Raw genomic sequence first — 10,584 nt, forward strand, 5'->3', positions numbered from 1 at the left:
ACTTGGAGTATATCGATTGCATCGTAACACTACTCGCATTATCTTGTTTTGTATTCTCTGCAGCCTTTTCGTTTGTGTATCTGATGCATGAAGCAATATCCCAAGCAACCAAAAGTCACATATTCAATTGAATGAAGACTTTGATAGTTACATATTGGCTGACAAAGAGAATCAACTGCCCAATTCCCTTAAGTGAACATTATGTACTCATTCATGAACTTAAAAGCTGCAAAAGTGATTAATATGTACGTTGTATGTGACTTATTTTGCCCAATTCCCTTAAGTGAACTATATGTACTCATTAATGAACTTGAAAGCTGCAAAAGTGACCTATATGTACGTTTTATGGGACTTAAGTCACATAAAGTGCACAAAAGTGCTCAAAACGGGATTTACTAAGTCACATAAAGGGCACAAAAGTGCTTTAAACGGGATTTACATAGTCACAAAAAGTGCATTGGAGTGCTTTCTAAATCAAATCACCACATCGAGTTTTAGTTTCAGTTAGAACAACATCTAGGCGTGGTCTAGTGGTAGCGTGTTCGATTCTCACCACGAAGGTCGGGGTTCGATTCTCAAGCCGGGCAAGTTTTTTTTCAATAAGTTATTTGGTAATTGAGTGACCATTCTGATGCGATATATGTAGGAAATGTAGGAAAGAAGCAATTGAGCAATAAGTCGAGTTTAGAATCCGGTGCGTGGCATCATGGCGGCACCATGTACAGAACAAAGTAAATAATCAAGAGAAGGTGATATGAACCGATGCTAAGGGTGTAGTTAAGATAGAGATAGATTTTTTGCTCGTTTTACGATTTTTTGGAAGCTTATTCAGGCCGCTGGAAGCTGAATAGAAAATCATTAAGACTTGTTTTGGAACTTGAAAGTATCCATAAGAACTTAAATTTTGAGCTGCATAGAACGGATTTCATATCAATGATTAGGCTGAGTAAGCGTTTTTGTACCTGTTTTATGGGACTTTTGGTTGCTTGGAATGGTAGCGCAATAGTCGAAATGTGGCATAATAACAGATTTTACGTAGATAATTTTTGACCAGAAAGTCATATATCTGCTTATCCGGCAAAGTATTCCATATTTCATGGCATTTACTCGATTATTTATACCCCAACAAGCAGCTTGCAGATTTGTTGTGATATGGGCCTCGTTGAACCATAAATGTTTGAAAAATAACCATAATGGCAGTTTTGTGGGTTAAGTCGTTTTATGAGTTTTCAGTGAAAACTCATAAAATGAGATTTCAAGGAGAACTTGGATTATGATTATTTTTGAAATATGGTCGAAAAAAGTGAAAATGAGCAAAAATTCAAAGGGAAGACATTTGAATGCATGTAGAGCGACTAGAATCAATCCGTGTGTTGTAAATCGAGTTTTTGTTTCAAAATACATTTGTTGATGTGATTATGAAAAACAAAATAAAACTTGAACATTTTTTTCTGGTTGGCTTCACCGATATCTTCACTTTGGATGCTAGCAATTAGTGAACCTTCATATAAGAGAAGCGACATCTGATCCCTCTTAAAATAAAATATGTGGCAACATCGCTGAAATCTTGGACAAAAAAATCCCCAGCACTGTTTTCTGGCTCAATGTTCAAGCTCTAAAGTGAACGCTCCTTCAATCCAACAAAACAACATTGAACTCGATGCCCGAAGGATCGCGATAAACGGTATGAATGACTTGAATTTCGTTAATAATAAGTTAGTTTTCTAACTAGGAACACGATTCACCAAAGCATTGAAAAAATTGCACCTAATCATAAACTCATATGACCAGCTTAAAAATTATATGTTTCAACTATAACAACAATCACAATACCTTCCTTGGTTGAGTTTCTAATAAGAAAGGTAAAAGCTCTGCAACAAAATCGATCGATTGGAATCAAGGGGCTGAAAGAGAAGGAAATTGCCGAACTGACATTTCAGTACCGCACTGACGTTTTGGTTCCAAAATGCCATTGAAATCAAAGGGAAACTGACGTTCTGGTTCCAAAAAGTCGGTACGGTCCGTTTGTATGTGATTTGACAGTTGCTTCAGTCCTTTGATTGGAATGGATTTTGACAGTTCTTTTGCTCGATTGGAATTTTGTGTTTCAGATGTCACTTCTCTTATACCGTATTTGTTTATGCCGAGTGTTGCACTAGTGTTGCACTGCAGCACCACTAGGTGCTGTCAAACTGTTTGTTTATTCGGACGGTGTTGCACTGGTTTTGACCTGGTGTTGCACTGCCATCGGGCGGTGTTGCCCCGAAAATTTTGTCAGTGTTGCGAAAGAGCGTGTGAGTGAGCGAGGTAGCAATACACTGGCGAGGATTTGTGTTTGTTTTTATCGGGTACGGTGGAACACTCCACGAGTGGAGAAAACAAATACAGTATTATATACAGGTTCACTACTAGCAATGCACTATTTTGTTGCATTTGCAGAGCTGATCAGGACCGATGCCATCATATTCGCAAGCGCTGCAGCCTCCTCCCCGGTGATTGTATACAGACTCAATCCTGTATCCGCTTCAACAGTTGTTTTCTAATCGTAGGTTTAAAATCGGAACACTCGCTAAGCAAACGGAAGCGCTTATTTCATTACTGCCATAGATATACAGAAAATTTTTAGTATGATGAAATGAAAAAAAAATTGGAAGGATTGAAATAGTTCAATAAAACATTAAAAATCCTTAACTTTCGATATAACCTATATCAAGGCAAAGCAGAGTGGTTCCTATCAAATTTGATAAGGTATGAAATTTTTCCACCATCGAAATCTGATTCTTTTTTTCCACATAGCTTAGCTGATGATGTTGTCTGATCATGCAGATCATTAAGCGAAAGCCCCTGATCTTGTTCGTCTTGTGTTAAGACTATAGCGCACCGACTTTTCCTATAAATTACAAGATAAAAAATAAGGTTAGAGTCATTTTGAAGAACCCTTCAATTTCATTCAATTTCACTGTTTTTATTCAAGAAATACTTACATGTTAATTGAATTAACAGATTATCCTTATCTAAAGTTGTACATTTAAACAACAATAAACTAAAACAGCTGATTGGAAACAGCTAAATTAGTGGAGCCATAAAAAGCCATAAAAAGCCATAAAAAAAAACAAACAAGTCCTTTGCAAAGATGGCTGCTATTTTTCAGACATTTTACGGTTGAAATTTAACAATTTCTTAACTTTGCCAATAGAACTTCTAAAATGCCTAAAATTGAACCGTATACTACGGTTTAAAAACAACAATTATGGCAATTCGATCAAGAATCTCAAAAAATGGTTCAAGAAAAGTCATTAATGGTTGAAAAAATTTGAGCGTGTGGGCAACCAGAACAGAAACCAATCCGCGGAGGATAAAACCAACATAATCCAATTAAGTGTTGTGAAGAAAACTGCAAACATTCTTCAACTGGACTTAATTATTCAGAAGGGTATCTATCAGAATCTTACTTAGATCTTAATTTAGAACTTCCCAAAAAAAATTGAAAATTAGGTTCATTTTTACGACTTTAAAACACACTATTTCAGATTTCTAAAATTTATATTTTTTTATTTTGATGCGTTTGGATTTTTTTTTCAAATAAATTTAAAAACCAAATTTCAAAGCAACATAACTCTATTATTTTTCAACGGAAATCTTAAAGTAGCACATAAAAACGCATTGAAATTTTATCAGCTTTTCAAATGAAATATTTAATTTCAAGTAATTATCTTTAACATGAAAAATTGTAAATAAGTTTCAAATTGGTATCTTGATGAACCGTTTGTATCACTGAATATTCTGCAAAAAATCCCTTTGTATAACCCAATTTATGAAACAACTTTCATCTGAAGACACCAAAGTGGGCCAGCAAACTTGTTTAAGAGGTATGAAAAAAATAATGACAATAAATCTGTAGCACTATTTTTTTTTGTGCAGCAAAACTGTTTTCAAGTTTCAACCAATACATTAAGTATCATACAGTTTAAGAGTTATGGAGCTAACCAAATCTTGCTCGAAAAATAAAAATGATAGAAATATGAAAAAAATTATCTGTTTTTAAGTTGTAATAGTGAATCAAATTTTTAAATTTGGGTTTTTTTAATTCTCTCCGTTATTCATGCGTTTCAAATTTGGGAAAGGTCTGAAGGACCCCAGCGCCAATTGTCAGATACAGTTGCGTTCAAAAAAGAATGAAATCGCGTGAAGCTGCGCACCCGCTTTCAACTTTGACGAGCTGCCATTTCTTTCTCGGTTGATATTTTTTCATGAAAATTTCTAACAATCTAGTTCAACTATTCAACTAACACTATACAAAATTTGAAGTCCTTTTAATGACGGGAAACAAAGATAGAGCTATTTCCGTAACTAGGGAAATTTGAAATTGCTTCACTAAACTTGCTGTATCTTCGACAATTTTCATTAAAAAATCTTGAAATTTGGTCCAAAGATGTAAAAATCTTTGATCTAATACTAGGCCAAATTTCGTCAAAATCGATGAAGGTGATCAAAAATGGTGCCGGGTAGAAAATCAGGTTCATTATAGGCCAACATACAATTTTATTCTTTTTTGGACGGATGTTTGTAAGGAAATCATCATAATCCATGTATTCTAGGTTTTTTTTTTCACAAAATCAAAATTTATCACAAAGAAAGTTATAAATTGATAGAAACTTCATTCCTGCTTTGCTTAGAAATAGAAATTGTTACAACAGAGCTGGTATTGAAACACAAAGCGAATAGTATACTCGCTTTAATTGTGTATCAAATTCGTTTATCGGAATAATTAGCAGGTCAATTCTGAAACTCTGTTCTTCTTATTTTGAACTCTGTTGAAACATTTTTTCTTCCGAAACAAAGCACGAATGAAGTTTTTATCAATTTACAATAGTCTTTGTGATAAATTTTGATTTTGTTGAAGGAAAAACCTAGAATACATGGATTACGATGTTTTCCATACAAACATCCGTCCAAAAAAGAATGAAATCGTATGTAGGGCTATAATGAACCTGATTTTCTACCCGACACCATTTTTGATCACCTTCATCGATTTTGACGAAACTTGGCCTGGTTTTAGATCAATAATTTTTACATCTTTTGGCCAAATTTCAAGATTTTTCAATGAAAATTGTCGAAGAAACAGCAAGTTTAGTGAAGCAATTTCAAATTTCCCTTTTTACGGAAATAGCTCTATCTTTGTTTCCCGTCATTGAAATGACTTCAAATTTCGTATAGTGTTAGTTGAATAGTTGAACTAGATTGTTAGAGATTTTCATGAAAAAATATCAACGGGGAGAGAAATGGTAACTCGTCAAAGTTGGAAGTGGGTACGCAGCTTCACGCGATTTCATTCTTTTTTGAACGCAACTGTAACAAAAAAAAATCCTTTGTACATACATAATATTAATATTCAAGCTTTATTGTTTTATGAACACCTACCACGAAATGAAGATTTAATTAAAAAAAAAACTATACTTTCATTAATGATTACCTTTGGAATGCATTGCTTGATACTACCTGGTTATGTTAAAATTTTGTGGCGATCTCAAGTGGTTTTTGATATAGCGTCTAATGAGTTCTTTGATCAACATTTTTGGGCAAAATTGTGAAAAGAAAGTCCCTCTGAGAGACCCCAAAACAGCCGGAAATCAAACTATGCGACCGAAGTTCATGTGATAAATCATTCTAGAAATATAAGGGACTAGACCGGGTCTGCTTTGCTACACCTTCCAAAACCAATGATATTTTTGGAAATTATTTTTTCGTGAGTCAAATAATTTCAATTAGCTCGATAAGTTCTCAAGTTATGCAAAAATATCGGAAGGAGGTAGGGGTCTCAAATGTCAACAGAATCATTTATCGTACTCAAATACACTCCCTTGTAAATTTTGGTTCCATTTATTTGAAAAACTCTCGAGTGCGAAAAAAAAGTTTGATCACCTCCTTTCCCCTTTTTAACCCGTGAGTGGAACCAAATCACCAGAAAAATATTTCTTGTATCTGTATCTGAATAAATATTCTCCTTTAATATTTTTTTTCCATTTGTTCAATTAGTTATGTCAACAATTGTATAGGAGCTCTCCTCCCCTCTTCCTATCGCCCCAGTGAAAAAAGGAATGAGCTTGAGACTGAAATGATTATTATAAAATATTTTGTACTTAAACATTCTCCACTACCAAATTTGGCTCAATTTTCATGATTAGTTAAAAGTTATCCATTGGAAAGAAGGAGTGATTTCAGAAAAAATATTTTTCTTTCTAAAAAGTATTCCCATGCTAAATAAGGCTTCGCCATCTGTGTATTTTGTTCGTTTAAAAAAATGGAATAAATTTTATAAATATTTTATTGCATGCCACAAAATTGCAAGCTATCAATATTCCAAAAAAATCGAAAAGCCAGGTTGTTTTGTTACAAAAATTTAAAGAAATCGAGAATTAACAAAGTGAAAGAAATCCAGTATTCCACAATTTGTTTTTTGCTCTTAGATTTGTTTTGTTTTTAGTATTTGTTTATCGAATTTTTAACAAAATACATTAATCTTTATTGCCCCCCCCCCCCCCCCCTTCGAGTTTGTCAGTTAAATTGAAGGGGGGAGGCGGGAGTTTCTCTAGACAATAGGGTATTTTCAAGGAAGGTTCCTATTATGGTTTGAAATCCCTCCCTAAAACTGAAAGGGGGGAGAGCGTCTCTCAAAGAAAAGAAAAATGTTTGCATTACTTAGGAATTCTTAGGAATTTTTTTATACACTTTATTAGTTTCTTAGTTTCTGTGACGCAATTATCTTGCAGAATTTGAGAATTAGAAATAATTAGATGATTTAACCGGTTTTCCGTTTCAAATGATATCTGTACCTGCGCTTCAGCAATTTCAAAACACATCATAATGTTCTAAACAATTGTAGATCTTAACTTTTTCCAACTTTGTTTCCAATATTGAAAATTGTTTTATCTTACCTACAACGTTTCAGATTTAAAAAAACTGTTTTTCAAGGTTTTTTTAATTTCATTGTAACTCCTTAGAATGAAATTGTAGAATTTTGACTTGTTCAGCAAAGTTATGTATTTTGTTAAGATAAACAACTTTGTAGAAAAAACCAAAGCTCTGAAATACCTAACAAAAAAGTTAGCTTTTTTATCTTGCTACTGGTGGACCCCTCGACTCTATATTTTATTTCAAAGTATGTGCCTTGTAAAACTATGCAATGTTGTCGAAGACATCAAAAGTCTATCTTTCCATCCCTGGGCGCTATTAATTTAGTTCCGCTAGATTGATGTTCTGTACCAGTGTGCAGTGGTGAGAAAGAAAGGGAGAGGGGGTTCCCTGGGAAGAAATTTGGATACGAGAAATGTTTCTATGATATTTTTAGAACTCTCTGTTCTTCCATTGGGAAAATTTTAAACGATTTTTTTACAATACTCGAGAACTCCACCGATTGGGACCAAATTAAGCTTGGGAGGGTATTTGAGTATAAGGAACGTTTCTATGAATATTTATTCCTACTACTTCCTTTCAGTGGAGTGTCAATCAAGCTAAGCTAAGCTACTACTTCCTATCAGTGGAGTGATAGGAAAGAGAGAGGGGCTACTTTATAGTTATTCACATAACTTCAGAGTTTAGAGTGGAGCCAAATTTGGCATGGGAGGGAATTTGGATACGAGAATAAGTTATAAGCTTATTTAGGATTCCTTTCTCCTTTAATTGGGGATAAAGTTAGAGAAGAGTGAAGCTCCCATACAATTGTTTTGCATAAACCAAGAATTTATCTTACAAATGTGACAAGAGAAATCGTTTGGGTACAATCAATGGTTCTACGAAAGTTTAACACACCACTCCGCTTCCAAGGAGTACACAGGAAGTAGGGAGGAGGCCCCAAAACAATTTTGTTTGTATAACTGGAGAATGAATCAGGCAAAAAGAATCAAATGTGACATGGGAAGGTATTTAAATACGAGATATGTTTCTATGAATGTTACAGACCCTTCTGCCTTGCAGTGTGGAAAAAGGAGGATCGGAGGGGGATGTATTGCTTAAGGGGGGGGTAGGGTCTAACGGGTATAAAAAAAACACCATTTTCACGATTTTTTTCTAGAGCTATCGTTCAAACAAATGTATTTAATTTTTTTGCATTATACAAAGCATTGTTCAAAGAACATTTAGTAATTTTTTCGTAGAAAAATATTGAAAAATGAGCCGGTGACGGAGCACTTTCGAGGATGCCTTTTAGAAAAACAGGATTTGCGGTGGACACTGTATCTCAGCACAGAATCATCTGAAGTCAAAAAATCAGAGCAAAATATTTTTAGTAGATGTTTTTCTGGACCCCAACGTTTTTATTTAACTTAAAAAATGTTTTATGAAAATTTTGTGGCTGTTTGAAGTTAAAACTTCGATTTTTCACGTAAAATTCCGCCATTTTTCACCTGTAAAATCTCCCCAAAGTAAAAAAAACAAAAAAGAAAAACGTTGGGGTCTGGTATTTTATATGTTGAAAACATGTTCCAAATTTGAAAAGAATCGGATAAGTAGTTTTCAAATGACGATGTCCACGGACTTTAAAAATGTGCTTTCGAGAAAAACGCGTTTGAAGTTTCTGCTCTTGCTTTCTTGCAGTATTAGATAGGAGGAGATAAAGGCCTATAATTTCTACAGTTTTGCTCCAATTGACTTGAAAATTGGACACAACATTCTTGAAATGTTTTACAATAAGAAAATAAAAAATAAAAAAAATCGATTTTTTTAAAGTGTCTGACCCTACCCCCCCCTTAAAAACTTATCAACCAATGGATCCAAATTTAAAATGACAGGATCTTTGATTACGAAAAAATGCTATCTTTCCAGCCAGTGTTCTGAATATCACTCATTTTCAATGAATGTTTCTGATTGCACTTCGCAACTGAACGTACAGCAGTCGGGTTTCGTTATTGATTGCTACTGGACCTACCCGATCATCGATCGTTCAATTCATCGCTAAAATACAGATCACCTCGTACGATGCTTGCTGTCAAAACAGTGCAGCACCATCATCAAATTGGAATCTCACCAATGCGCAATGCATATGGCGAATCTTGTTGGTCTTCGATCAGGAGTGAATGGATCAGGCAGTGAGTGAGTGATACATGAAGCCGATCATTGGCGAGATGGGCTCACTGGCCCCAGCCAACAAACAGCAAAGAAGCCGATCATTAGCGTATTTTGTTTGATTTGATATATAGCAAATTAATAAATTTATTTGTTGTTATAACGTTTTTTAACATCAGTATGATCAAAATCAATTTGAAGTTGTGTGAGAATTTATGGTGCCCCGCAAAACTGTTTGATTTTTCTCGTCCTGCAAAAAATAATTTTGAATTTCATATAATTCAGGCTGATACTGAGTGAGCTACATTCAGAATGGATCAGTTTGTATCTCACTCATCTCCGATATGCGATGTTTGCTAAACCGATGATTCTGAATGATGCGACTCGGTTTGCATAGCTGATAGGAGCGCTGATCGAGATTGCATACCAGCCAGGCGAAGCAGTTGCGAGAGGCGCTATCCCATTATACAATCTGAATTTTTCAACAGGAAACCCATCCTGAGTCCTGAGTGTTTGTTTTGATTGATTTTCGGAAGACTGTTTCCAGCAATCGAGTACTAGTTAAGGGGGGGGGTAGGGTCTAACACTTTCAAAAAATCGATTTTTTTATTTTTTTATTTTCTTATTGAAAAACATTTCAAGAATGTTGTGTCAAATTTTCAAGTCAATTGAAGCAAAACTGTAGAAATTATAGGCCTTTATCTCCTCCTATCTAATACTGCAAGAAAGCAAGAGCAGAAACTTCAAACGCGTTTTTCTCGAAAGCACATTTTTAAAGTTCGCGGACATCGTCATTTGAAAACGTCTTATCCGATTCTTTTCACATTTGGAACATATTTTCTACATATAAAATACCAGGCCCCAACGTTTTTCTTTTTTGTTTTTTTTACTTTGGGGAGATTTTACAGCTGAAGAATGGTGGATTTTTTCGTGAAAAATCGTAGTTTTGACTTCAAACAGCCACAAAAATTTCATAAAAATTTTTTTTTTATAAAATAAGAACGTTGGGGTCCAGAAAAACATCTATTAAAAATATTTTGCTCTGATTTTTTGACCTCAGATGATTCTGTGCTGAGATACAGTGTCCACCGCAAATCCTGTTTTCTAAAAGGCATCCTCGAAAGTGCTCCGTCACCGGCTCATTTTTCAATATTTTTCTACGAAAAAATTACTAAATATTCTTTTAACAATGCTTTGTATAATGCAAAAAATTTGAATACATTTGTTTGAACGGCAGCTCTAGAAAAAAATCGTGAAAACGGTGTTTTTTTTTTTTACCCGTTAGACCCTACCCCCCCCCCCCCTTAAGCATTAGAGACTATATAATACGAGAGAGGTTCGCAAACGGTACGTATAGTTCGAGACCCTCACTTCAATCTCGAAAACTTATCAGAAAAATGCAACGAAATGAGACGTTATTTAGATACCAAAAATGTTTATAATAGTTCGTGAAAGGGGGAAAGGGGTGAGGAAACCATTCCAGTAAAATATACATTTTGGCATAATTAAAGAATCAATGTAAAG

This window comes from Uranotaenia lowii, chromosome 2 (genome assembly GCF_029784155.1).
Source record: "Uranotaenia lowii strain MFRU-FL chromosome 2, ASM2978415v1, whole genome shotgun sequence".
NCBI classification, from domain to species: Eukaryota; Metazoa; Arthropoda; class Insecta; order Diptera; family Culicidae; genus Uranotaenia; species Uranotaenia lowii.